Genomic DNA, 27,692 nt, shown 5'->3' on the forward strand with positions numbered 1-27,692 from the left:
GTAAAAAATAATATAACTACATACATGCGCGTTTACTACCCATTTAAAACGCAACTTCTGCTGAGCCACCCACCACCGACCGCACCCCATCCCCCATCCCCCATTCCCCATTTCCCATTCTCCACCCCCTCAGTCAACCCAATCCCTCAAGCCCCAAACCCGTAGTGAAAGTTTGGCAAGCAGCGCAGTCGCTGCCTCAGCTCCACCTGCTCCTCCCCCTGCTGCCGCGCCTCCTTCGCACTAGGCTAACTGCTTTTCCACGCATAAGCGCAATTCTAAAAAATTAATGTCGCTTTCGTAATTTCAGCACACAAAAAAACTGCCGACGCTGGCAGCGCAGCTAGCGTCAGCGCCAACAACAGCGCCAGCGACAGCAACAGCGACAGCGACAGCGAATGTCTTAGTTAGCGAGAAAAAAAGGAGGAAGAAGAAGAAGCAGCAGCAGTAGCAGTTGAAAAAAAACATTGCAGCTCGCTAGGGGCGAAAAAATGGGGTAAGCAAAAGCAAAAGTAAAGACAGCCAGCCGCGGCGACATGCGTGACAGCGACGCCGGCAGCGACGTCGGCAGCGCCGGCGACACTCACTTAAAAATTCGAATGTTATAGAAAAATGAGCAAAGCGCAAAAAAAAAAAAAAGTAGCAGCGCGGCGAAAAAAAACGGCGAAGTGAAATTACATAAAATGAAAAGTTCTCGTTACGCGGAGCAGTTGTTAAACCAGCCAGCAGCTCGCAGCTACCCCTCCTCCCGCCACCCTAAGCCCCCCTCCCCCCTGTCGCCTCCCTACGCAGAGTTGTTGTTGCTTTTGGCTGCCTGCTGCCCGCTTCTAATGCTCATCTCTTTCTAACTCGGGAATGTCGACAGAGCAACCTCGGCGATTCGCTCGCCTTTTATATGTATGTGTGTATATGCATGTGTATATGTGTGTACGTGTGCGCTGCATGCCTGTATGTACGTGCGTGTGTGTGTGTGTGTGAGGAAGGCACCGCGACTGATTACTACTTTTATTGCTAGCAAATATCGTACTTTCTCTTCAAGGTGGATACGGCATGTACTCGTAACCCCTCCAAATAAGTAGTGTGTGTGTGTGGGTGTGTGTGTGTGTGTGTGTGGGTGTGTGGGTGTGTGCTTAGCTTTTTTGCTGGAGCGGAGTGTCGCGGGGGAAGCTGTTGTAACTTGCGCGGAAACAAGGTTTTTATTTCAACATTTCTTTCTATACTTTTGCACTTCGTTTCGCTTTTTTCGTCTCTTGAAATTTTTGCTTTAGATTTTGCTGCGCGAGATTTTTTCAAGGGTGGTTTATATGCATGTCTGTGCGTGCCTCTGTCTCTCTGTGTGTGTGTGTGTGTCAGTGTAGTTGCGACTTGGCTGTAGCAAAGCCAGCTGAGACTGAGACGATGGCAGACGTCGTCGTCGTCGTCGTCGTCGTCGGTGCGTTGTAGTTGTATTATTTTCATTTTTTTCTGTTTTCAATTTTCTGACGTTGATGCTGGCGTCGATGCCGCCGTAGCTCTTCTTCTAGGTACAGCCCAGGCGCCCCCGCTCGCCGCCTTCGCCCACTCCCACCGCTCGCTTACACACACGCACATACAGCAGCATCTTCATCTTCGTTTGCAGTTCTAAATTTTTTCATTTTTTAACTACGTGTTCGTAGTTAAAAAAAAATAAACGAAAGAAAAATCTCATACATATTATGTTTTATGGTGGCGGCTTGTTTAAGTGTGTGTGTGTGTGGGGGTGTGTGTGTTGTAAATTGTTGTGCCATTCTGTTATAATGCTGAGGCTGAGGCTGAGGCTGAGGCACTGGCAGGATAAGCGGAATTGTAGTGGAAAAAAGGTGCTTTTTAGGCGCAATGACAACGCCACACAGACAGACGCCAATACAAAGCGCACACTGAGCAAAACTGAGGTGTGGATAGGGGAGATCATATGGAATAGTCGGCTAGGCGATGATGTGCTATTCATGAGGCAGAAGGGCATAATAATGGGCTATAGTTCGCAATTGATATAGATATTTGACATCTCTCTCGATATTACTAAATACTTTCCCTACCTGCTGGGGGGAGTAGGGGAGGGAGGTGGATGTCTATATCCTTTCTTACAGCCTCCTCCTACATTATCCCAGGTCTGCATCCAGGTTTGTACCCCGTGTGCCCTCTAGCTCCATAGGGGATCGAGATTAGACTTTTGGAATAATCCTTCCCCTAAGTCCGGCAACCCTGTTACCCCCTCTGCTCTATACCTATATATTTGAAGAGAGAGCGCAATGTTTTCAGTCTTTTGGAGTCTCTCCGGATTTCGTTCAGTGTATTTTTGGCATTGCCCAGCCACTAAGTACGGGTACTATATATACATATAAACATGTATAAAAAAGCATTCAAAGAGGAGGAGAAGAAGCAACAACAACAACAAAAAAAAAAAACGACAACTTCAGTAAAGTTTAGAAAATAAAAAGCCCACACACACTGAGACAAACACACACACACACACGCACATAGACACACAACCCTCTGCCGAGGGTTGCAATATTTCTTTTGCATTGCTAACGGCAGCTGACGTCGACGGCGACGGCGACGGCGACGGCGACGGTGACAGCGACAGCAACAACAACAACAACAGCGACGGCAGCGCTGGTAGCGTTGTAGACGCCGGAGACCAGCTACAGCCAGGGCTTTGGCATTAGTTGTTGCTAGTAGATGTCAGGTGGGGGCAGTCGAGGGGGTGGGGCTGGGGCAAATACACATGCATATTGCGTACGCGTGTGTGGGTGTGTATGTGTGTGTGTGGCATCCTTTTATATTTAAAAATTCTCATTTCAATGTCTAAGTTCGCAGGGTAGCTACCCCCATACCCCCATGCCCCCATACCCCGTACCCCACACCACGCCATACTCCCACGCTCCCCTAGCTCGACACACCTCCGTTTGCTCAAACATAACATACTTATTATTACTTTTAATTTAGAATGTGCGTTCGCTCTCTCTCTTTCTCTCTATCTCTCTTTGTTTTGTGCATTGTTAGAGAACAGCGACTGCTGCTGCTGCTGCTGCTCCCTTTCGAGGAGTTGCGATTAGTTTTGGGGCATGGGTTATACACAGCGAGAAAGAAGAAGCAGCAGCAGCAAAGACCAAAGTAAAACGAAAGTTGAGTGCATACAGTGGTACACAGTGCTCGAAAATGGGATTGAGTTCCTAAGAATGATTTCCACTATGAATCTACATATATATATAACTAACTCTTACAGTCGAAAGCTCAAAAGTAATGATGTGTAGTTAGATGGGACCCTCTACTACATGCTAAGAGTACCTCAGAAATACCTCAGAGATAATTAAGATAGATTCAGAAAAGTCAAGGATTATCAAAAGTACTCAACTTGATTAATTATCCATCAGATACATCATTACTAAGGGTTGAGGTTTCAGTTGACATCTCGGTTGTATCTTCATAAATGATAAACTCATTCGGAATGAATTACCCGATATTCGTATATTTATAGAGCTATTTAAAAATGTTCAAACCCAATTTCCTTTTCTTACTTTCCCCATCCAGATCAAGCAATACTGAGGCTGTAATATTCCATAATCATGTATGAAAACTGATCTCAATGATTCCTAAAAGTGCAAGAAATACTTTGAGTGACCTTGAGCGAGATTGCAGAACAGGAGGAGATGAGGCACTCTGCAGAACTATCTCAAGTAACTCTCTAATGGGCGTAAGTTCTACTCATGCAAGACGAGACTACAAATATATATGTACTAGCACGTAAGAATATCTTTAGTACGTCTTCGGAATTCCTCCAAATCCAACTTAGTTTCGCGCTAACAACTCAAGTCTATAATACACTAATACCCTGGATTTGCTTAGATCGGATAATATTTGCCTGTCTTTGGAATCAAATTAATACATAGGCACACGTTTATAAATATATATATATATATAAATATATATTCAAGTGTATATGTTTATATAAATGCGGCACAGAAGACGAGAGGTGGGCGAGGGGTGCGGGCCCAGGCCCAGGCATGGGTCGAATTCGTAGGTAGCGGTAAACGACGGCTCCCATAAAACATACAAATGGCCAAATAAAACATTTTAAATGTAACAACAACAACAGAAGAAGAAGAAAAAAAGAAAATAGTATTGTGCTTAGAGGAAGAAGAAGAAGAAGAAGAAGGAAAAAAACGAGATGCCAACACAATGAAGCTAAGGAAAGAATGGGAATTGAAAAGCAGCAAACGCAAACGCCAGCAGTGCGAGGTGAGGTGAGGAAGTAGGAGAGGAGTGGGAAGTGGGGAGTGGGGAGTTCGGGGGAGTAGTGAGACGAAGCAAGGGTAGCTATAAGCATTAGATACATTTTTTATGCCGACTCGTTAGCTGGGCCATGGCTCAAGCTGAGCTCAGAGCGAGACTAGAGATCAAAACTTGACTCGCAGCGTGTGCAGTCAATGCAGGCCGAGTCTGTCTGTCCGTCCGCTTGTCTCATGTCTCAATGGGCATACGCAGCGTATGAGTTATTTTGGCACAGCCACAAAAGACGTTTCACTCGCAGCCAGATGGGTGCCTAGGCTATTCACTGGGGGTCACTATTTGGCGCTGCTACGTGCCTTCTCCACATGTCTCCCTCTCTCTCTCTCTCTCTCTCTCTCTCTCTCTCTCTCTCTCTCTCTCTCTCTCTCTCTCTCTCTCTATAAGTGTATATATATATATAAAGATCTACCCTGCAGCTATTCGTATGTCATGAGCTGAGCGAGGGGGCGGCGCATTGCTAAGCGCACAAAAACTTAGAAATAATCACCGACATAAATCTTAAAATGCCTGTCTGCCCCAATGCCGCTGCCGTTACCGTTACCGTTACTGTCACTGTTACCGTTACAGTTGCCTGTTGGCCGTTACCTAACTACTCGACAATCTTTTGTTGTAGCTGTGTACGTTTGTGTGTCTGTGTGTGTGTGGGTGTGTGTCTGTGTGAAGGATAAAAACAACAACAAGCACAATAGCAAGCAGCTCTCAAGCATCTAAGACGCTCTGGCCAGTGTGTGTGTGTGAGTGTGTGTGTGTGTGTGTGCTGGTGTTTTAGTGTGCTGCTGTGTAAGGGTACGGGCTTTGCCTGCAGCTTGTGGCTAGAGGGGGGGAAGAAGGGGGTGGGGGTCAAATGAAAAATAACTTAGAAGCACGTTTTGTGGCATTTTTCGTTTTGCTACGCGTCGCTTCCGCTGTTGTTGTTCTTGCTGTTAGTGCTGCACATAGTCGAGAGACGAAATAACAGAGGCAGAATCAGATACACAGATAGAGAGTGTGAGGGAGAGGGAGATGGAGAGAGAGGCAGCGATAGAGGGTGAGAGGGAGGGTCAAGAAGGTGCTGATGCTGATCCTATAGCCAGGGAAAAGTTTTAACTACTCCGATTTTAGGTTTTATCCAGCTGTATCTATGCGAGTGTATCTACATATATCTCAATTTCATACTTCACCCGTATCTGTTTTCATTTCTATCTCCATCTCTATCTGTATCTGTATCTGTATCTGCATGCAGCTCTTTGAGGCACGTGGCAATGGGGCTCGCGCAGTCGGCGATCGGGTGATCGCATTCAGCAGCTGATTCAATAATCGGCTAACCGGGCTCGAGCTTCAACTAAAATGTGGCTATAAACAAAGCGAGCTTCTCCCTGCTCTGCCTCCTCCGCCTCCTCCGCCTCCTCTTGTGCTCTCGCATGTTCGCGTTTCATCAGCAAATATTGAATGTGTGCTGGGTTTCTCTTTGTTTCTTGTGGGTTTTTTCTTTATATTTCTCGGCTTGCCCAGCTTTGCACAGGCCTTTCTCTACAGCACCCAAATGCCCCCTCTCCAGTCGCCCTCGTTGACACTTGCGTAAATCGACTGTTTGCCACTTTGTCAATAATTGAATGCACTGCAATGTGCATTGAACCCTTTCGTCCAAGGCCAAGGCAAAACAAAGGCAGGCAGCAGCAGAGCACAGCACATCAGCAGCTTCAAGCAGACATCTTCGACCGACCTGCTCTACCAAGTGCTTAGAAGTCCTTCGGGAGCTGGACCCTTCTGGGCTGAGGTCTTTCTGCTCTTCGCCAGCTCAACGGTATTTACAGGGTATGTCTCACACAGCCTACACCTTGCCTTAATTATTGACCAGCTATATAGTAATCAAGTAAATGTAGTTGCTATTCGCGGGGGGCTGAGTGGGAGGGGAGGCGCAACGAAATGTATATTTATAGCGGAAAATCCGAAGCGGGAGCTTTTGGCAGGCGACTTAGAAATCTAAACATGAAACTTGCCAAAACTTCCGAGATAGGGGAACGGGGGCAGGGCAGTAGTACACGGCTGAGGTGTGGGGGTGAGGCCAGCCCAGGGCCAGGAGCGAAGGTCCTGCCGTTCCAGTTGCTGGTCGCAGTCAAGCGCAGCGGCTCCGCAGGCAACACAGCCGCCGACTTGCGGTAAGGGTGAAGGTGGGGGACACTCTGGTCTGCTCTGGCCTGGCCTGGTCTGGTCTGGCCTGGCCTGGTCTGGTCTGGTTGGAGGGGTTGTATCAGGGGCGGCTGCTGGAGCTTGAGGTAGGCGAAGGAAGCCACGCGGAGGGCGGGGGAGGGCGATGGGTATTTTGGCAGTTTTGTTTTTGGACTGCGTAAAACTTACAGCAACAGCATCTGCGACTATTTTGCTAATGCTGTCGCTGCTGGCGTCGGCGGCGCTGTCGCTGCTGCTGCCACTGCCGCAGCTAGCTGCTCTGTCGCAGCACTAACTCCCCGAACGTTTTACATAAATCTTCTTTTCAAAAAGAAAAAAATAAACACTAATGCCAAGGCAAAGGCAAAGTATAGAGTAAAAGGGAAATACAAAAAAAAAAAAAAAAAACAAACTAGAAAATTTAGTATCTACACACACACACACACTTTCATACACAAAGGTACACATACACACACACACACACATAGATATATATATATAAACATTCTGTGATGCGCGGCAAAAAAAGGAAAATTTTTTATTACAGCGAGAAAACTTAATGGCTGCTGGAACAGGAGGAATGAATAGATGAACGAGGAGGTAGCTGGCGGGGGGAGGGGGTAGCCGGCTTGGGGGTGGGTGGCTTAGGTAATAGGAAAACGGAGAAGCGAGAAGCGAGCGCAGCAAGAAAAGGGAAAGGGAATGAGAGTTAAAGACGTTCAACAGCCGAAGTCGACGACGACGAGGACTTGGACAAGGACGACGCCGACGACGGCGACGACGGCGACGACGGCGACGACGGCGACGACGACGACGGTGCCTCGTGGTAAACAGCGTTGCGTAGGCGCGCAAGCGTTGGGTTTGAGTCTGGGTCTGGGTCTGGGTTTGTGCTGTGTGTGGAGAGGGAGTTGAGGGGCTGGGCTGGTTGTTGAGCCTTATCCCGGCAACGGTAAAATCATCGTTTGATTTCGTCTGTGCCAGAAACATTATTTATAGAGATTTCTGTAGCAGAAATTCGCTCTGATTGGGGCCGGAAAGGGGTGTCGAACTATGGGCAAAACTATGGCTAAGACATTGGCTACAGTGGCGCATCGATACAGCAAGCAGACAAAGGAATAGAGAGAGAGCGAACATTAAAGTTACTAATGGGAGAAGCAGAAGGATGCTGCCAGCTACATTAGAGAGTTGTGTACAGTGAGTTGTCGAAGGATTTGACAGCAGCACTTCAACTACATAGGGATGAACCTTCTAGATAGCGAAATGAGTTGAAGAGGAACGGGAAAGGGCTAGGGGCATTCAATGAACTAGTTCAGCCGGCAATTGTCTTAGGCTGAGCGACTCAATAGAACATATGCATCGATCATAGACGATACACTTTCATGTGAGAAGGAACTATTTCAATCGATCTTGTGGAACTAGTTCATCACATTGAGTTGGCTAATCAAATTCAACTAGCTCTATTCAACTATTTAGCTAGTTTATCAAGCTACAAGAGATCCAACTTGCTCTCCAATACGAACTAGCTCATTATATTGAACTAGAACTGGCCATCAAGACGAGGGCATCGCGATATACCCACTTACCTTCCGCCGTTTGCCTGGCATCAGCTTAAGCCTCAGCTTCGGCAACGTCTTGTACGTTCATTGATTTCGTGGCAGCTGATGGTGAGTGGGGAGTGGGGAGTGGGGAGCGGGAAGTGGGCGGGGGCAAGGTGGGCAGCTGGGGCGCCTGGCTATGGTTTTGGGGGTGAATTGGGGTCAGCTGAGTGGCTGTGCTTCGATGTCTTGGATGTTGCCTGTCTTAGCTGTGGCGTCTGAGTAATTGGGTTTGGGGCTTGCTGCTCTAAAATTTGTAGTTCGTTAACGCGCGCGCTTGCTTGTTGTTGTTGTTGCTATTGTTGTTGTTATTGTTGTTGTTGCAATACGATTCGATGCCATTTGCCAATTTTCCTACCAAATTTCCTTATATTGATACATTTTATTTATTTTGCTTTTCGGTTTCACTTTGCTCTTGTTGTTGTTGTTGTTGTTGTTCGTCGTCTGTTGTTGCTTCTGCTTCATCTTCTTCTTCTTGCTATTGTTGTTGTTGTTGTTGCTATTGCCTTTTTTAAATTTTATTTCTCTATATTTTTACGATGCTGGAAACTACCCTTAATGATGCCGCGGAAGCTGCTGCCACTGCCACTGCCACTGCTGCTGCCGCTTTTCTTTTTATGCGTTCGTATATCTGCCTCTATGTGTGTGTGTGTGTGTGTGTGTGCGTGTATGTGTGTTGCGCTGCTGTTGCTGCAAGTTGTTAGCTGGCAAAGCCAAAAATACCGCTGATCATGCGCTTAAAGTAGTTTTTTTAAGGCCCCACGTTACATATTTCCTTTACACACACTCGCACACACACTCACACACATGCAAGGAGAGAGCGTACGCGCTGCGTCTGCTGTCTGACCTTACCCGTCGCCGCCTAATGCTGTGCTATGCTTTCTGTTTCTGTTGTTGTTGGCTCGCTTCCGCCTCATTCGACATCGATGCTCAGGTTGCGCCTTTGCTTGGGCTTGCCTGGTTTCGATGCTCGCTAGCTTAACGAGAAGCGGGTATATTGGTTTCTGTGACAGGTTGCTCTAGCTGTGTGTCGCTGGATCGACTGTTATCATACGCGAGTGGTCGGTTATGGGTTATGGGTCAATCAGTTGTATTCCTCATTGTGGGCGTGGCTAATCTGTGTGTAAATCTCTGAGCGAGTATTGCGTAGTCGTGTATGCTTGACTGCAAACGGTTTTACTTGTGTGTGTGTTTTTTTTAGTTGTTGTAATTGAAGTCGCGTGGTCGCGGGGCTGGGGGTGGTTGGGTGTACCAGAAACTGCCCTTAACGACGAGCGCGGCAACGGCAGCGGCAACGGCGGCGGCGGCGGCGGCGCTGGCTTCTAATTTTACATTTTATTGTTATGCTCGGTTATAGTTGTTGTTGCTTTACAATTTTTTCTTCTCTCGTTTTTTAGGGTTCGTAAAAGGGTTGATTAGGAAGCTGCACACACACACAGACGCACGCACACATAGAGAGAGTTGAGTTAGTGCTTGATAAAGCTGCAGCCCTCTTGCTCAGCTCTCAGTTCTCAGCGCTCAGCTCACAGCTTCCTTCTCGCCGCTTGCCAGCTCCATCTTCTCTGCTTTAATGACCTTTGTACGCTTCGATTTTTGTTATTTCGCTTTGCGGCTGGCCTTAACGTTGCCGTTACCGTTACCGTTGTCCTGGCTCTGGCCCCAACCCTTGGCACTTTGACTAGAATTTCGCATTTTATTGCAGGTAATACGAAAATTATGAAATGCCTGCAATTGCTTGTAAAAAGACCACAATTCTATTAACTTTACGATGCCATAAGGAAACGCCACCCCTACCCCTAGCCCTAACCTTCTACCCTTACAGCTGTCCTGTCTTAGCTCTATTTTATTGTCTATTCTGTAATCAAACTTGCTCAGAGACGAGAAATAGTTACAGTCATATAAAAGATATAGCTTATATATATATATGGTATATGATATGATGCGTCTCACTTGTAGCATCAATAAAATATTGAGGCTTAAAGCCAAGGGAAAACGGAAAATGCTAAACAAATATAAATATATAAAAAAATCGTTTACCTTTGTTGGGCCTCTCCAAAAAAAAAACACCAAACGCTGAGCAGAGATAGAGAGAGAAAACTGCAAAGAAGTAAATAAGTATAGAAAAACAAGAAAAGAAAAATTGAAAAAATTTAGCTGAAATAGTAAAGCAAATGAGAAAAAAATGAAACAAAATGGCGAAAAAGTTTTTTCCTTCTGCTTTGTTTTTACATTTTTCTTTTTTGTATTATTTTTTATTTATTTGCTTTTTTTTGGGCTGGCAGCGGGCTGAGGAGGGAGGGAGGGAGGGGAGGGAGGCTGCCTCTAAAGTTCGCGGCAAAGTTAAAATAAATTGCAAGTTGGCATTAGAGACGCACACACATACACACACACACACACACATACACAGACGCACACACATACACTCAGAGACGAATGTTAGTCAGCCGCCATATTAATGGCAATTGGGTGGCAAGTGTTGCGGCCCTTGCGGCATATGTGTGTGTGTGTGTGTGAGTGTGTGAGTGTGTGTGTGTGCGCGCGGTACATGAATATAAAACTTTATTTTTATTTATTCCCTTTTCTACTGCTCGCCCGCCCTCAGCTCGCCCTCTGCTCGCGCCGCACGCCGCACCGCGCACATAAAGCAAAATTTATTAGAAAACATTTCATTCTCGTTCCGTTCTCATTCCCCCATTCCCCCATTCCCTTGCTTATTCTCATTTTCCCATTCTGCTGCCGTCGTCGCAGCTGGTTTTGACTGCGGCACCGACTCAAGCTACTTGCCGCAGCTTTTCTCTGCTCTGCTCGCTTTCTCTCTCGCTCTCCCCCTCTCTCTCTCTCTCTCTCACTCTCTCTCTCTCTCTCTCTCTCTATCCCGCTCGTGTCTCGCTCTGTCTCTGTCTGGCTCATTTGGCTACTTCATCTTCTACTTGCGTTTTGCATGCTTATTCGCAATTGTTGTTGTAATTGTTTTCATTGTGAAGGCAGCTGTATAAAAATAAAAAAGGAGCCGAGCAAAAAACCAAAACAAAACAGTGGAAAACGGCACAAAAATGTGTGTGGCAACATCTTTAACGTCGGCTATGTCGGTGGCAGCATAGAATTATTGCCAAAGCGCCCGCCTTGCCATGCCTCTGCCCCAGCCCCTGCCCCCACTCGTCTACTCCAAGCCCAGGCTCTGGCTCTGGCTCTGGCTCTGGCAACTGCCTAGCGCCTCGTGTCTGTTCAAGTTCGCTTTTGCCTTTGTTGTAGGCGTAGGCAGCAGCTACAGCTACGGCTACAGCTACAGCTACGGCTACGGCTACAGCAGCGACGCTGGCAGCGACGAGTCGGCAGGGGCATCGCCGGCGAAAAACAGGCAACTAAACCCCAGATGGCGCACTACACAAAGTTATGATATAATTTGGATTTCTTTTCGCTAAATTGCTTGTTCCAACAATAAATATGTATTTATGTTTGGTCCCTCTTTCACTCTGTGTTTGTGTGTGTGTGTGTGTGTGTGTAAGTCCTGCCTCTGTCTACCTCCCTCTGTGTGTGGGTGTGCACTAGTGTGTGTGTGTGTGTTTGAAACTGTGTTTAAGTGCCTATACACACACACACACACACACACACACACACACACACACACACACACACACACACACACACACAGCTTGCAGCTTCTAGCCAGCCATAATATGGATCAGCAAGAGCAGCAAATCTACTTACAAAGCAAAGATACAGGCGGACAGACAGACAGACACACACACACACACACACACACACATGCAGATATGATGTACATATACAGACAGACAAGTATTACCATACTAGCTAAGCAGGTAATTCTAACTACAATTCACGTCTGATTGTCTACGTCTATTGGCAAGGATTGTAAAAAGAAATAAGGAGAGAAAGAGGGTGCGAGAGAGATGCATATTCATACACACTATACGATGAAGGACTTGCATATCTGTATCTCTTATGTGTGAGCCTCTTCTATACCCGTCAAATAAAACACTCAAAACTCTTCAACAATCTTCACTGCACTCTGAGTCTGGTCATTATTGATGGCTCTCCGCCTCCCATTGCAAGCAGGTCATCATATTTAATAGTAAAGAAATTGAGATACAGCTATATGTACATTTGTGTATGTACATGATGATTATGCATCATGATGAACATATAAATGAATACGCTTCAATCACACAATGAGCGCAGCTATGTGAAGGCGTATCTCTCTATTCTCCACTTGCATATTGAAGCGTCTCAGCTCTATTGACGGTAGTAGTGGATGTACATGTGATGTAGATGATGTACGTGCTTGCAGAGGCAGAGGAGGAAATCTTGAGCTACGTATCGGCAAGACAAGAGAAAGAAGTGCGAGAGAGAGGGAGATTGAATTCATTGATTACTCTTTGAGCTTCTGCTGGTGCCGCTGTTGTTGTTGCTTTGAGCTGCGGCATTTTGTAATTTTTAGTTGAGCGCACACGTAAAATAAATAAATATATTATATGTGCACATACACAGACACATACACATACACACATTCGTAAGCAGAGGGAGGCTGCCCAGGCCGGAGCAGCCTCAACCACCCAGCCACACCCACTCGAGCAATGTCGCTGCCAAAGAATGCCACAAAGTAATAAAAAATGTTAAAACAGGAGACGAGAGAGCGAGAGAGAGAGCGAGAGAGAGGGAGAGAGAGATTGGGAATATGAAAGGGGCGCAAGGCAACGCGACTGATTTACATTTTTAATTGTATGTGTAAAAAGTAAAAGCAACAATAAGAACAACAACAACAACAACAACTAATACCAATGTTAGCTAATGCGAATCGTGACAGCATCAGCCAAGACCAGGATCTGCCTCCACGGTTTATTCAATTAGCCTATTCAAATGAACTAGTGAACTAGCTGAGGCCAAAATCTCCTTCTATAGGCACAATGAATCGATTTCGGCTGAACTAATGAGTCCAACTATCGCATGCAACAAGTTCAGCTCAGCTGACCAATGCGATATGTGTGTGGCCAACTGTCACGAGCTGCATACAAGTTGATTGTTGAACTAATTACAGCAAGGTGAACTAGTTCAACAAATTGAACCAGATTCGTCAACTCTACACATGACAACAATGACTAAAACGTCTAACTGTCTAATAGGTATTCGGCGTCGAGTTTGGGCGACGACATCGACATCGACGCTGACGTTGACGTTGGCGTCGCCGTCGCCGTCGCTGTTGTCGTTGCTGCTTGGCAACGCGCGAGATTAAAAATTAGGCAAAAGGGTAGTTTAGCCTGTCACACACACACACACACACACACACACACACACATGCACATACCTAAGCACGCACATAAAGCGTGTATGTATATAAATTACAAGTACCCAACGCAGTTGTTGCAATGAAATGAGCACACACACACACGCACACATCTATATATATATACATATGTATATATATTTATATACTTATGCGTACTACAAGAGGAAGAGAGAGAGAAACCCGCACAGAAAAACGCATTATAAAATGTGAGTAGTGTATGCTAATGGCAGACGCGCGCTTGGCATTGGCTTTGACGTTGCGCCCAACCACTGAGCCACCCTGCTAACCCGCACCCGCATGCTCTGCCTTACCCCTGGCCATAGTCTTAGCCGCACTCCCGAACTCCAGCTACAGCTTCAGTCGCCGAGCTAGCCCCGCGCTTCAGAGCACCCAAAACGCAAAGTAAAAATGGAAAATTTTGTTTTTTCACTTTTTATGCTGTCAGTGTGGAGACATGCGTGAGGGGGGCGGCGTCGGTTTTGGGGCTGGCTTCAGGGGGGCTGGGGGGCTGGGGCTGGGGGCTGGGGGCTGGGATCTAAAGGAGCAACAGCAACAGCTACACACAACACATTATCTAATGTATGCGTTTGTTTGAGTATGTGTGGCATCCCCATTGCCGCTTCTGCCGCGGCTGCTGCTGCCGCTGCTGCTGCAAATACCGCAGCGCCAGTGCTTCGTAATTCCCCCTTCAGACTCCCCTCCCCTCCCCCCAGCCACGTTTCGTTTTTAGCAAGGCTCGGCTGTTGCGTCTACCACACGTCGTTTGCAATTTTTCATTTTAATTTTCATTAGCGTTTTACTCGTTTTTTTTTCTTCGCTGCGTATGTGCGGGAGGCTGTGTGTGTGTGTGTGTGTGTGTGTACTTTCTTTTGCACATATTTATATATATATGTGTGTATATATTATATATATGTGTGTACATAGTGAGAGAGAGAGAGAAAGAGCCAAAAAATGCGTAATGCCCATACCATCTAGTCTTACCCCACGCCCAAAATGCAAAACCGAAACAGAAACCGTGGCCCGAGCTACAGTTTGCGTCTTTCAGTTTCTCAAGTTTGAATTTGGGTTTGAGTCTGAGTTGTGTTCGGGATTTTCCTCTCCTTTTGCCTAAAATGGGGCACATGTACATCGCAATGATGTAATAAGCATATGGGAAAAACGAAAAAACTGCGACCTGCCCCTACCTCTCCCCCTTCCACTGCCCCTTCGCACCCACATTTCGAGTAGTGCTCACTTGCGCTGGGGTAAGCGGGGGCTCATCAAGCTGGAGCTGACTTGTGGACGGGGAACGGGCTCGAATCAAGGCAACGAAACTTTGCGCGAGCGTAATTTTTCAATTTGGCAACGGAAATTGCCTAGGGAGGTGACACACATACAGCCACACACCAATGAAGCTGCATGATATGTGTGCGTGTGCGTGTGTGTGCTTGTGGAAAAACCTCTGGGATGCTACCCTTTCTTTGCGCGCCTTTTACCACAGCTGATGCTTTTTCTAATAATTAATTTAAAACTTGTTCTTTCAAATCGAGCGTCGCGTATGTAGCTCCTTAAGCCCCAACAGCTAAAGGCCTACTCAACACGCAGCCCCTCCCAGCTACCCCCTCGGTAAGCGCATGCACAGAAAATACTGGAGTACAGGTCTACTCCAACTGAGACCCTGGATTCCCCTACAACGTTGCGGCAGCAAGCGATGTCCCATTGCTAGAGTGCAGATCATATTCGCTGAAGAGCGAAAAGTCTGCTCTAATTACCCTAAACTCTTCCGCTAAGGCAGCTCCTGCATTGACCTATGAGATATACTCGCTCTTGCTGCTATCACCTGGCCGTTGACTGGCCCGCCCAGTTGGGGTCAAAGTTGAACAGGCATTTAATTAACTCCTCTGACTGCTCAACCCCTGGCACGCTCACATGTGACTTGGGATTGGGGGTATAACTTGTTTAGCATGTCAGAACGGAATGTGATTGCGCTTGGTTAGATTACAACCAACAACGCACGGGAAGGGGTCAACTGGCAAAACCCTTAACTGCTTGAACCCTTACACTCCGACAAAAACTTTCAAATACCACAGGCCAATCACACACATAAGCTCACACATACTCACTTCACTTTATTTGGCTATGCCCCTTGACCTACGACTGCCAAGTTGACCCCGCCTTCATGGTCGGCCGTTGCTGTTTTTTGTCCCAAAAGCGATCGCCTCAAATACGACAAAATAGTCAGCAATTTATAAGGCATTATCTGCGACAACAAGGGCAACAAATAAAACCAAATTTTCGAGGGGGATGTCCCAACCCCCTGACCGCACACACGCACACACGTACACCCCTTGAAGAGTGCTTCGATTAAAACATGTCCTATTGCTGACAAATGCAAATGAACCAATCGACCAACTGGCTGACTGGCAGTCGTGCGTGTAAATAACCTTAACCCTTAACCCTGCACAACCCTCTAAGCGTCTAGTCCCCCTCCACGAGCTCATGTGGCAAATCTTTGCCCAAACACTTAACGAGACACGGCCCAGACGCGGACATGGCTCGCCAATCCGGCAACCGGGCAGACCGGGCGGGCCGCCAGCCAAACAACATCCCGTTAGCCTGATAAACCGACAACCCAGCAACCCAGCAACCCAGCAACCCAGCAGCCCAGCAGACCAAACAACCCTTCCACAAGCTCACAAACCTGTCTGACATGACATAAGTAAGTGATATCGCTCATGAGTCTTACTTCGCTGCCTTGGCAGGAGGGTCAAGGGTTAGTGTGTGTGCGTGCGTGTGTGTGGTGAAGCTCACGCATGTAGGTAAGGAGGAGCTGTAAGGGCAGCTCTAGGTATGGGCCCGTGTCCAAATAGATGTGAGTTGAGTCCAAGTGTGTCGGCCAGCTTTTCCATTTATTTTCACTTACATTTGACGGTTCGTCATTCTGTTTGCTTGTCAACAATGACGTTAGGTTTGGCAAGGAAGCATTTTCCTTATTGCCACTCACACTCGCGCCCACAAACACCCACCCACACACACACACACAGACACACACACACACTCAGACACATTGTAATATGCAGTGCTAAGTTGTCTGAGGATTCGTTTGTAGGAGAATCATAAAAATTTCCATATTATCGAACTCAACTAGCAGTAAACACACACAAGAACAAGACAAACAGCTGGTCGAATGGCGGTATAGCGTATAGATGCCCATAGAAACCAACTAGAGGGAGGGATGCGAATGGGCGAAGAGATTCGATGATGGGGAGGGGCGTGGCAATGGCAATGAAGTTGGCGAGAGACGGAGATGAAGACATACAGACAGTGTGTGATAATTTGTTGATTTGGGTGCATGTCTGTGTGCGTGTGCGAGTGTATGTGAGTCCGGGTATATATGCGTGTGTGTGTGTGTGTGTGTGTGACAACTTGTTGCGTGAGTCGCCCTAAGGCGCAACACAATGGAAACTTGCTTTGTGTTAGGGCACACACAGACGAAGCAGCCACGGAGACGGCCAGTCTTGCTTTGTGTGTGTGTGTGGGTGTGTGTGTGTGTACTTAAGGCTGGACGTCAAGGGCTCACACACACACACACACACTTATGCAAACACACTAAGACATTGTCTGGCTGTGGGCGGCAGGTCCTCGTGTTAATATATTCATTGCCTTGCCTGACAGACCCAGCGACCCAGACCCGGACCCGGACCCAGACCCGGAAGTAGTAGTCAGCAAGCCATAAAAACTTAAGAATACATACACATACACACACACACATGCAATGGCACACACAAAGTGAGACAGTCGCCAGGACTACGTAGAGGACATGGCAAGGAAATGTTTTTTTGGGCGCCGCGTCGAATTCACATATGCTTTTGACTGGTTGACACACTCGCACGCACACACACACCCACACACACACACACGCACATATGTTGCTGCTCAGGACTTTAGGACGTACGTTTGGCTAGCTGCCTGTCTGGCAGGGGTTTTTCGAGTAAGGGGAATACGGGGCATGGATGCGAGTTGCTTGGCTTTTCTTTTTTCTTATTTTCTTTTTTTTTCGGGCATGCGAGTGAAAGTGAGCCACGCGCCGACGACTTCACTTGCTTGGCCAATTGGTGTGTATGTGTGCGTGCGTGTGTGTGTGGGTGTGTTTGTGTGGGTGCGAATGACCTTGGCCTTACTTTTGCTTCGCCTTGTCGTCGTCGTCGTCGTCGTCGTCGTCGTGTGTGTATGTGTGTGTGTGTGTTTGTCGTCTGTAATTTTATGCGGATTATCATTACAAGCAGACGCAGGCAGAGTCGAGACCCAGTTACAAATACAGCTACACGAACACACACATACACACACACAGTCACACCCACACACACACACACACACATGGAGCAGCACACGCGTAAGATTGGCAGACAGGTAGACGCCCAGTCTGCCATTTAAAGGCCAGCTGCAAGGTCAAGTCAGTTGCCGGCTGTCGCGAAGGCCGACAATGCCAGCTGAGACAGACGAGAGCAAGGCGAAGACAGAAAGAGATACATACATAGAGAGAAAGATAGAGAGAGAGAGAGACAGAGAGAGAGAGAGACAGAGGGCGAGAAGGACAGAAAGACAGAGACACAAGCCGGAAGTCAAAAGTCCGCGACAAACACTTGAAGCCCTGGGCATGGGCATGGGCAGGTCGGCATTTTAATTTTCAATCGCAAAGAGCGGAAGACAGAGGTAGAGAGAGGGAGGGGAATGCAAAGGGAAGAGAACTTCACAGAGTATAGGAACAAAGTAACGTTCTTGGGTACTCCTGCCCCCACTCACTCTCTCTATTGCGCGCTCTCTCACTCCCTCTGTCTCTCTCTCTCCCTCTCTCTGTTTGATGCTGTCCGTGACTCTGTGTGAATAATATTTGCCTGTTTGTTTGTTGGAAAACTCCTTCCATTCTTTATTTGTTTGAAAACTTCATTCGCAGAGGTCCTTCGCCTTTTTGAGATGCGAACTGCGAATTGCTTGGCTACCACAGCCTCCAGACCGCCCACCCATTCGAGTCGACAGCCCAGCGCCCAGCGCCCAGCGCCCTCTTTAGCCCCCTTCCAGGGGCTGGCATGTGGCACAGTTTCGCATTGTCCAAAATGAAGGTCATGGCTGTGTCTACAGACGGGCTTGCCAGACGCCAAGTTCTGTGTGAGGCGAAGCGCAAAACGTGGCAAATCCACAAGACAAGCAGTCGAAGCGACCAAGCCAAACCAAGGAACCCACCCACCCGCCAGCCGGTGGAAAGGCTACCTGTTGCAGTTTAACAACCTGTCTGTCTCAGTGTCTGTCCTGCCCGTCCTGCCGGTTACAGTTAGCTGCTCTGTGGCTCTGGTGGTGCAAGGTGTTCGGTCAGCGGTCATTACGCATACGACCCGTATTACAAAATATGGCAATAACCTGCGCGTGCATCGACATAAATATTGCAAAACTCTCTTGCCACACACTCAAAATCACATTTTATTAGTTGCGACGGGGCTTATTGAAAAACTTTGCCAAACACACACGAAATCCATGAAAATGATTTACTAAAAATATAAATCGAGCGAGAAAGAGATAGAGATAGAGATAGAGATAGATGGAGCTAGATGGCTATAGATGTATAAAGAGGGAAACGTTCATAAGTTTGTAGAGTTTATGCAGCTATTGCGAGAGTATAGAAGCTCTTCCTATACTCTATATAGAGTAAGCTTTGTGGAGTTTAGACTAGAGAAGGTCTACATACTGAAGTATAAGGGATACATTACATACATATGTATATACAAATTTGAAATACATATATATATATATATATATATATATATATAGTAAATTTAAAAAGAATGGATGGATAGAATAGACGAGTACAGAATAGATCGAGAAGGTATATAGACTATATTCTATATACGTATAGAAGGTATATAGAAGTTATACTGCGAGTATACAGAGGTTATGTGGAATGCATTGTGGTATACAAGAGATCTATGACTCTTAGTTATAGAGGTACTATATATGTATATCTATGCCAGGACTAGAGAGAGTATGCAGAAGGAATAGAGAATATACAAGGACGTTATATAGGGCATATAATGTGATTATAGAGAAGGTATAACAACAACTTCTATGCACATGCATTGCATGAGCTTAAAGAGGCGAGAGGGGGCAGGGCAAGCTGTTTACTGAATCGACTATTTGAATCTGCCAAGCCCAAATAGCCAGCCAGGTGTGAGATGTGGACGTGGCTTAGTGCGATGAGGCGTGCAATGCTGCATAAACGCCACATTTCCATTTCCATTTCCATTTTCATTTTGCATTTTTGCATTTTTGCATTCTGCATTTGCCCATTTACCATTTCCATTTGAATTTATTTATAGCACTTGCTAAACTTTCTACGAAATTACATGCTATGAGAAAACACTAATAAAAAAAGATGACAGGCAGAGGTTGGGGCTGGGGCTGGGGCTGGGGCAGGGACAAAAAGTATCAAAACTGACTTTTACAATTTACAATTTACAATTTACAGTTTACACACATGCAAAGCGAACTGAAACACAACAAAAGCAAAAGGAAACAGATAATACGGGCTAGAAGTATTTCTACACACACATACAAAAAATGGGCCACAAAAAAATTCTATAATTATTTTAATACGAAAAGCAGAATAAAAACGCGGCTGCAAAGCGAAATTACATTAACAATGCAGTGATGACCCCTCTCTCGCTTTCTATTTTCCTTTCTCTCTCTCCCTCTCTCGCTTTCTATTTTCCTTTCTCTCTCTCCCTCTCTCTCTCTCTTTCGGTCTCTCTCGGTCTCTTATCAGCAGAGTGGCGCTAATACTGAAACACACACATACACATGAGCGCACACATAATGTGGCTGCAGCTGAGGCAGCAGGGCGAAAAAATACCGGGCCAAATAATATTATAATTATATTTAAAATGTTGCTGCCCTTAGCCCAGACCCAACTATCGTCCTGCCCCTCCCTTCCACACCTTTGCTGCTTATGCTGCCCCTGGCCAGGACTCAGCCACTATGTCTATGTCTATAGGAGGCAGAAACAACAACAGAAACAAAATTGCATAAAACAAGTAGGAGCTGTTGGCGGGTATGCTGGGCTAACAAATACCCTAAGCAGGTGCATGTGGCAGATTACTCAAAACTGAATCAGCTGTTAATTCGATCCAAATTATGGACATATACTGGGTATATATGTCGTGTCCAGCCCTTTTGACTCCCGCCATTCCAAACCAGACCTTGTAATCGATTCACCCAATATACCCACTTTCGTAACTTCCATTGGCTCTCCAGTTATACGAATTATAAGAACCAGAAAAAATAAATATAATAGCAGTAAATTTCGGGTTAAAAACTGAAGGAGCTGGTGGGGCCGCGGCTTCTGTGAGCTTTTGTAAACATTTCTACCGCTGCTCGTATAACTGTATTTTGCTCTGTCTTTTTGGGTTGCCGGTGCTCTGGACGACGATTCGTTGCCCAGTGCCTGGTGCTATCTGCAATGCTTTGTAGCTAAGTTCTAACTTTGTCTGTGCATGGCTCGAGCTGCATGCCATAACATTCCACATGCCACAAAGTTGTACCAACTGCTTAAGTCTCGTTGCATCCAAGTATTACGTATACGCCAATACGGCCCGTGGCAAACTAGAATTTCAGCTGGGATCTGACGGATTAATGATGGTCCTGCAGTCTAATTATTAGACTCGTTATGAGTAGATGTTGATAATGTGATTCAATGATTGACAGTCTGACTGGATGACTGATTGATTGCCTGACAGATAGAATTGGGAATAGATTGGTGGCTCTATTGACTTGGTAATAAAGTGATTGGTTGATTGGCTATTTGATAAGCTTACTCATTCACCTGGTTGACTGCCTAATTGACTGACTGACCGAATGGTGGCTAGACTGAACGTTTGATTGACATCTGATTGATCTGTTGAGCCGACTTAGTTTACTAATTAAAGAATTGACAGAGGAACTAAGTCAATCAGTGTTAATGATGGGCTGCCTAGCTGTAAGGTAAGTCTTTGAGTGGATTCAAGTGACTTCTAACTGATTGACAGACTGGTTGATTGGCTGAATGACTGACTAAGGCAAATTCTTGACTGATTAGCTGAGTTGACTGTTGACCTGACTCTACATTGATTGAATGACTGACTTTCCTTCCCACTTCAATCACTTCACTGGTCTCCGACTCTCCCAGCCTTAGTTTATGCTCCTCCCAGCGATAGGCGCTAGCGAGCTAGGCCCAGCTGTCGCTGGCGCACGTTATCAATAAGCGTCTCTGTGTGACCCTCGTTGTCAGCTCTTTTCCGTTGACGTAGCCAGCGGAGAAGACGGATAACCTCTGCTGCACGGGTGAGCCACCCCAAGCCATGTTTCTCATGTGACATTACCGCAGCGTTATCCATGAACCATGAACCGCGATTATCACTGAACCCTGATCGTCAAACAAATGTGTTCTCTGAGGCCCAAACGTTTGCGGTGCATCTACGTAAACTGACATTCAAGAAGAAGTAAACTCAGGAAACTGATTTCCTCAGCCTGGCCCCCTTTCTCGCGCCTCCTATTTCAATGCTGTAAGCCGCGCACAACTGTACGAGAAAAATACAAATAAGGAAAGAATTGAGATAAAATAAATCTCATTCTACTCTTGCTACTGCTCGCTGCCTTCTGCCTTCTGCCTGCTGCCTGCTGCTCCGCCACACATAACTCGAACTCTTCGGCCTGATATCGATTTGAATACATAATAATTCAGCGAAACTTTGTATTACAATTTATTTAGTGCACAGCAACAGCGCAGTCGGCAGCGAAACTGAAGCTGGCAGCGCAGTCAGCGCTCTATCTCGCCTAACTGCCGCGATTCCCCGCTCTTCCCACTCTTCGGGCAGGCCGTGCTAGTTGGCAATCTTTCTATACATGTTCTCAAGTAATACTTTTGCCTACTTCTCCGACTCGTCCTCTTCGTTCCCCACTCCCCCTTCATCTTTCTCTCTCGCTTTCTCTCGCTCGCACGCTCGCTTGCTTCGCCTTTACCTTGTTCCCCTATTCTTGCAGCAGCTGCCGCTACTGCTACTTCTTTTTTTTTTATAGCAGGTTGCGGGGGGCGATGGGGGCATGCTTTGTGTGGGTGGTCTGTAAAATTTGTGTCTAAACGCAGCTCTGGCGGCGTCTGGCTGTGGGTGGGCCAACCAACCGTTCAATCAACACCCCATTTTGGCTAACAACAACAACAACAGCAACAGCAGCAGCAACAGCAACAACAACAACAGCAGCAGCAACAGCATAGGCAATGAAGAAGACGTTGACGTCGCTGCTGGCGCTTTCGACCTTCAAACTTTGGCAGCAGCAGAGCTCTCACACACACAAGCGCACAGCTAATATATACATACACACTCACACACACACAGATGGGCGCACACACAGGCACAGCAAACACTATTCTAACGTTCGCGTAGCTATAAAAATATTTTTTAACATTTCTCGCGGCGCGCGTACATTTTCTTTTTGGGTTTCCTTTTCATTCTCGCTTGTCGTTTTTACAACCCCAACCTTGCTACAACCCGCCTACCGCCGTCCCTCCCCCCCGCTGCCGCTGCTACTGGTTTATTTTAGGTATAGGCGAAAACTGTTAGAGCGCTGAAAAGTTTGCGTCTGTTTGCCAAGTAGCGGGCGAAGCAGCTCCAAAACTGTGCGGCCGTGGAGGGAGGCGGGAGCGAGCGAGTGGGGAGGGGGATAGGGGTGGTTTGCTGTTGCTGTTTTTTGTTTCGAGTTGAGAGTTGCCTCAACAACAACAACAACAACAACAACAGCGAGCAAAATAAGAAGTAGTGGCAGGCAGTCAAGTCGCTCTCTCTCTCTCTTTCTTTCTTAGTCGCTCGCTGGGTCTTTTAATCCCATTTACACAAGAGAGCGAAAAAAAGCAGCATAATAATAATAATAATAATAATGTAGAGTCTTGTGTATAAAAGCAGCGCACGCAAGAAATATTACCAAAAAAAAAAAAAGGAAGCCAAGAAGAAGACGAAACAGAAACAAAAACAGAGACTGCAGCAAGAGCAAAGGCAAGAGCAATGTATTTGAAACTAAACTGCAAAATAGAAGAAGCTGAAGAGCTGCTAGATACACATACACACACACACACACACACACACACACATATATATACAGACGTGGGTAGGGTCTGGCTGGCCCTCTCGACTCGACTGCACATTAAGTTAACGGCAACGGCTCCCACTCTGCTCCACTCAGCCCCACTCAGCTGTAGTCAGCCTCCTTGCAACATAAAGAAAGTTGTAACTATGAAAATTTTATAAATTCCGCAGATTTTCTGGGCGCTAAGAAAAGCTTTGGGCAATGGCAATGGCAATGGCAATGGCAAATGGCTGATGAGCCGCCCCTAGGCAGCATTTGAAAAAGAGGGTTTATAGAGAGGCTTATATATACATATAGATGTAGAATGAGAGGGGGAGAGTGGGAGCGAAATTGTGTGGGGTAGGGCATACGCTCACTATATATGTATGTATGTATGCCAGTTAGTTGGCAAAAGTTCCACTGAAGGTTGGGGCCAAATGACAATGGGGCACTCGAGAGGCGTTGCTTTGATGGAAAGTATTTCTGTTTATAGTTGTTTCCTGAGTCAGAGCCAGAGCCAGCGCCAGCGCCAGAGCGAAATAACGTTTAGCAGGCCCACTTGTGCAGTGCAGCCTGATGAATGCGTCGAGTATGTAGAAAAGATGTGCAGCAGTCTGACTCACGATCGTTGGCAACGAGGGCAAACGCATGTTTGCTCTACAGATAAGTGTGGATCCGGGAGGCGCGATAAAAGTGTAGGAGCTGTAAACAGTGTGATAAAAGCCCCGAGGAGTTAAGGCTAAGTGAAATGTGAAACATCTAATGTGACGCATGATCAGAACGGGGAGAGGGAACGAGAAAACGAGAGACAGGGAAAGAGAGAGAGAGCCAGAACCTTGAAAAGGATGCGAAAGAGAAAGAGGAGAGTAGAGGGAGAATAAGAGAGAGAGAGTGAGATACCGAGAGAGACTTTTAGAGAAAGAGTGATAGAGATATCTATGATATATGTATATGATGGATAGAGTGACACAACCGGAGACAGAGAGACAGATAGGTAAACAGAGAGAGGGAGTGAGAAAAGGAGAATTTCTGTTTTAATAATTCATAAAGCGCATTTCCTTTCGACATCCGCGTCGTTGTCTGAGAGGCCGCAACGGGGAAGCGCGAGAAGACGAAAACTTCTTTTGCGCTTTTTGATTATTTAGAGTTTATTTGATTAACAAAAAGCGTCAGGCAACGCATACGAAAAAAAGCAGAAAAAACAAACGACAAATTCAATTAAACTTAATAAGGATGTCGCGACGTCTTCTACTCTCGTTGCTCTTGTTGTTGTTGTTGTTGTTGTTGTTGGTGGTGTTGTCGTGGACGCTTCCTTGAGCAATTCAATTACATAAAATTAATTGAGCAAATGAAGTTCAGTTCAGCTCAGCTCAGTTCACTATTTTAGCCAATAGAAAATATGATATGAATTCTATTGGCCATCAAAATATTTAAACAGCCCAGCACAGCTCTAGCTCTGCCATGCTTACCTGTGAGTAAGACTTCTGCAGGACACTTTGACTGTTATAATATAATCAATATAATTAATGCATTAGCCATGTCGTTTTCGTTAATACTGTCTTCATTATGATGAACATTATTATTATTCTACAGTTTGGCCTATTGCCATAATTATGATCAGAATCCCAGTTGTATATCATCATCCTAATATGTATTCCTCATCATTATTATTATGATCAGTACTCACATCCCAGAATGAGTTGATAGACTAGACCAAGTAGATCGTGATAAATCGAATAAATTAAGCCTACACTCTATAGAGTTTTAGTTTTTTTTAGTTTTATCAAGTTTTTCATCTATACACCATGGGAGTTTACCATATATCTTTATATATACCCAGTGCACCGATTGTTACGTCGGGCCTCGTCTTTTGTTTCAGCTTGTTCTTTTCTATATAGTTTTTCCTTTGTACTCGTAATTTTCGGACAACAACAACAGAGGAGCAGCAATGGCGGCACTGAAAACTCTGAAATAAAATAGAAATATATATGTATGTATATATATATAAAAAAAAGAAACAAAAACCAAAATCGATCGATAATTTATAATGTAGTCGTATTTCTTTTTAAGCATTCGCTGTACCTTTTCGACTGCCACTGCCACCGCCGCTGCCTCTGCTGCTGTCGCTGCCTCTGCCGCCGTCGCCGCTTCAAGTTTTTCCTATTCCCTGCTCAGTTATCGCTTACGGTACGGTACGGTACGGTTCGGTTCAGTTCGGTTCGGTTCTATCTGCCCCCGTCAGCACCCGCCCGCGCCCGCGCTGGTGGGGGTTTTTCTTTCTTTTTCCCCATTTTTAATATTTACCCAATTCATCAAAAAATAAGTAATTATAAACTTTTCAGTTTTTCTTCTTCTGTCGTCTTGCGTCTGCGTCGCTCTCTTTCTCTCGCTCGCTCTCTCGCTCTCTCTCCCTCACTCATTCACTAACTCTAGCTCACTCGCTTACCCACTCGCCTCTGTGTGTGGGTATAAAAACGCTTTCCTTGCCCTTTTCCTGACTGTGCAACTTAAACACACACATACACACTCACACACCCGCACACCCTCCCCTCGCCATGCAGCTTCGCGTCGCGCGCAAAGTAGAAAAAAATTCGAAACAACCCCGAAAAAAAGAAAGTTTTTGTTGTATAAGCGAAAAACTAAGCTTCTATTCAAATTCTACGCCATCGAGTGCTTCGCTTTTATTATTCATTCATTCCATTCTCAGCATACAGCACCCCCCAGCCCTCCCCCTGCTCCACTGGCTTGGGTACTTTTTGTATTTTTGGCACAAGCACGAAAAAAAAGATGAAAAATGTTAAGAAAGAGGAAAGTTTCCGATTACAGCGCTTGAGATGGGGGCGCGAAGAAGCACAAGGAGAGAGTCGAGGAGGGTGGGGGTGCAGGGTTGGGGCATGTAACTGTGTGTAGATGAATTGTGGAGGCTTTGGCGGCAAGCGATATCGGCTGCCATCGAATGCCTGCCTGCCTGCGCTGGGCTGGGCTTGGTGTGGGTGGGCCGTATTGTAGGCCGAGCACAAAGCCAAGCACTAGTCCTTACACACACACACACGCACACACACATACACTCGCTTTCTTTTGAGCATAAGTAAGAATATATATAAAAATTTTTGCGATTATGAATTTGAATAAAAAGCGATACGAAGCTCAAAGTAAGTACGCAGGGAGATGATGCTGTTGCTGCTCCTAGTTGTTGTTGTTGCTGCTGTAGTTGTTGCTGCTAGTTGTTGTTGCTTGGACTTAGAAGCAGAGCTAATCAGCTGCAGTTGCTTGAAATGGTCGAATGCTGAAGGCAGTCAAAGCCTGCACACCACCTGCTGCTTACATACATGTACACAGTTATAGTATGTGTGAGTGTGAGTGACTCACACTCTCACAAACACACACACACACACACACACACACACACACACACACACACACACACGGACATTAGATTTTATCGATCTTCCATAATTACAATCAATATGCAAGACTTTAAAGAGCTTGTTTGCTTTGCGAATGTATATGCTGCTTACACACACAGTCACATAGCACACATACACACATGACACACACGCACATACACAGACAACATAAACAGACCTAACAAATGCGAGCTAAGACATGTGCTACGAGCTGCCAACAAGCTTAAGAAGCAGTTGCTACTCTAAACGACTGTAAATGTGTGTGTGTGTGTGTGTGTGTGTGTGAGTGTGGTTGTGCTTGTGTTATGTAGTCAGTGAAGCCTGCTGCTGCTGCGGTTGCCAAATGTTTAAGCTAAGGATTAATACTTCTTTTTTAGAATTTTATACTTATACAAAAGAAAACACACACATACACATATTTGTGTATGTGTGTCTGTGTGTGTGTAAGTATATATTAAAAAATGAAGCAAAAGAAGCGGCAGCAGCAGTAGCAATGGGCGTTCGTAGCAAGAAATCCTTGTAAGCAGTTTTCACTCCTGCCTGATTTCCTTTATTTATTTTTTTTTTGCTTCCATTTTTTCATTTTTTCATTTTTCCATTTTTTGATGCTGCAGAAGGACGACAAGGACGATGCTAAAGAAGCGCGCAAAATGATGAATAGAGTTACTCAAATACAACGCGCAGCCTTCGCTGCCTGTGCGTGGGAGGAGGGCGTGGGCGTGGCATGTGCAAATGCGTAGTTGAAACATGCTTAAAAAATTTCTATAACATCTTTCAAATGAAGCTGGGTCGGGACGGGGGACAGCGACT

At 45.9% G+C, this 27,692-nt stretch overlaps 1 long non-coding RNA gene across 1 annotated transcript in view; it reads left to right on the forward strand.

The window, feature by feature from the left end:
* Positions 1-212: 212 nt before the first annotated feature.
* LOC26527163 overlaps positions 213-27,692 on the forward strand; it is a 33,942-nt gene continuing 6,462 nt past the window's right edge. The window contains exons 1-2 of the long non-coding RNA XR_001448991.3: positions 213-493; positions 3,547-3,709. This is a non-coding gene — a long non-coding RNA (uncharacterized LOC26527163). The remainder of the gene's footprint in view (positions 494-3,546; positions 3,710-27,692) is intronic.

The sequence above is a fragment of the Drosophila mojavensis genome, unplaced genomic scaffold, assembly GCF_018153725.1.
Source record: "Drosophila mojavensis isolate 15081-1352.22 unplaced genomic scaffold, ASM1815372v1 contig_136, whole genome shotgun sequence".
NCBI classification, from domain to species: domain Eukaryota; kingdom Metazoa; phylum Arthropoda; class Insecta; order Diptera; family Drosophilidae; genus Drosophila; species Drosophila mojavensis.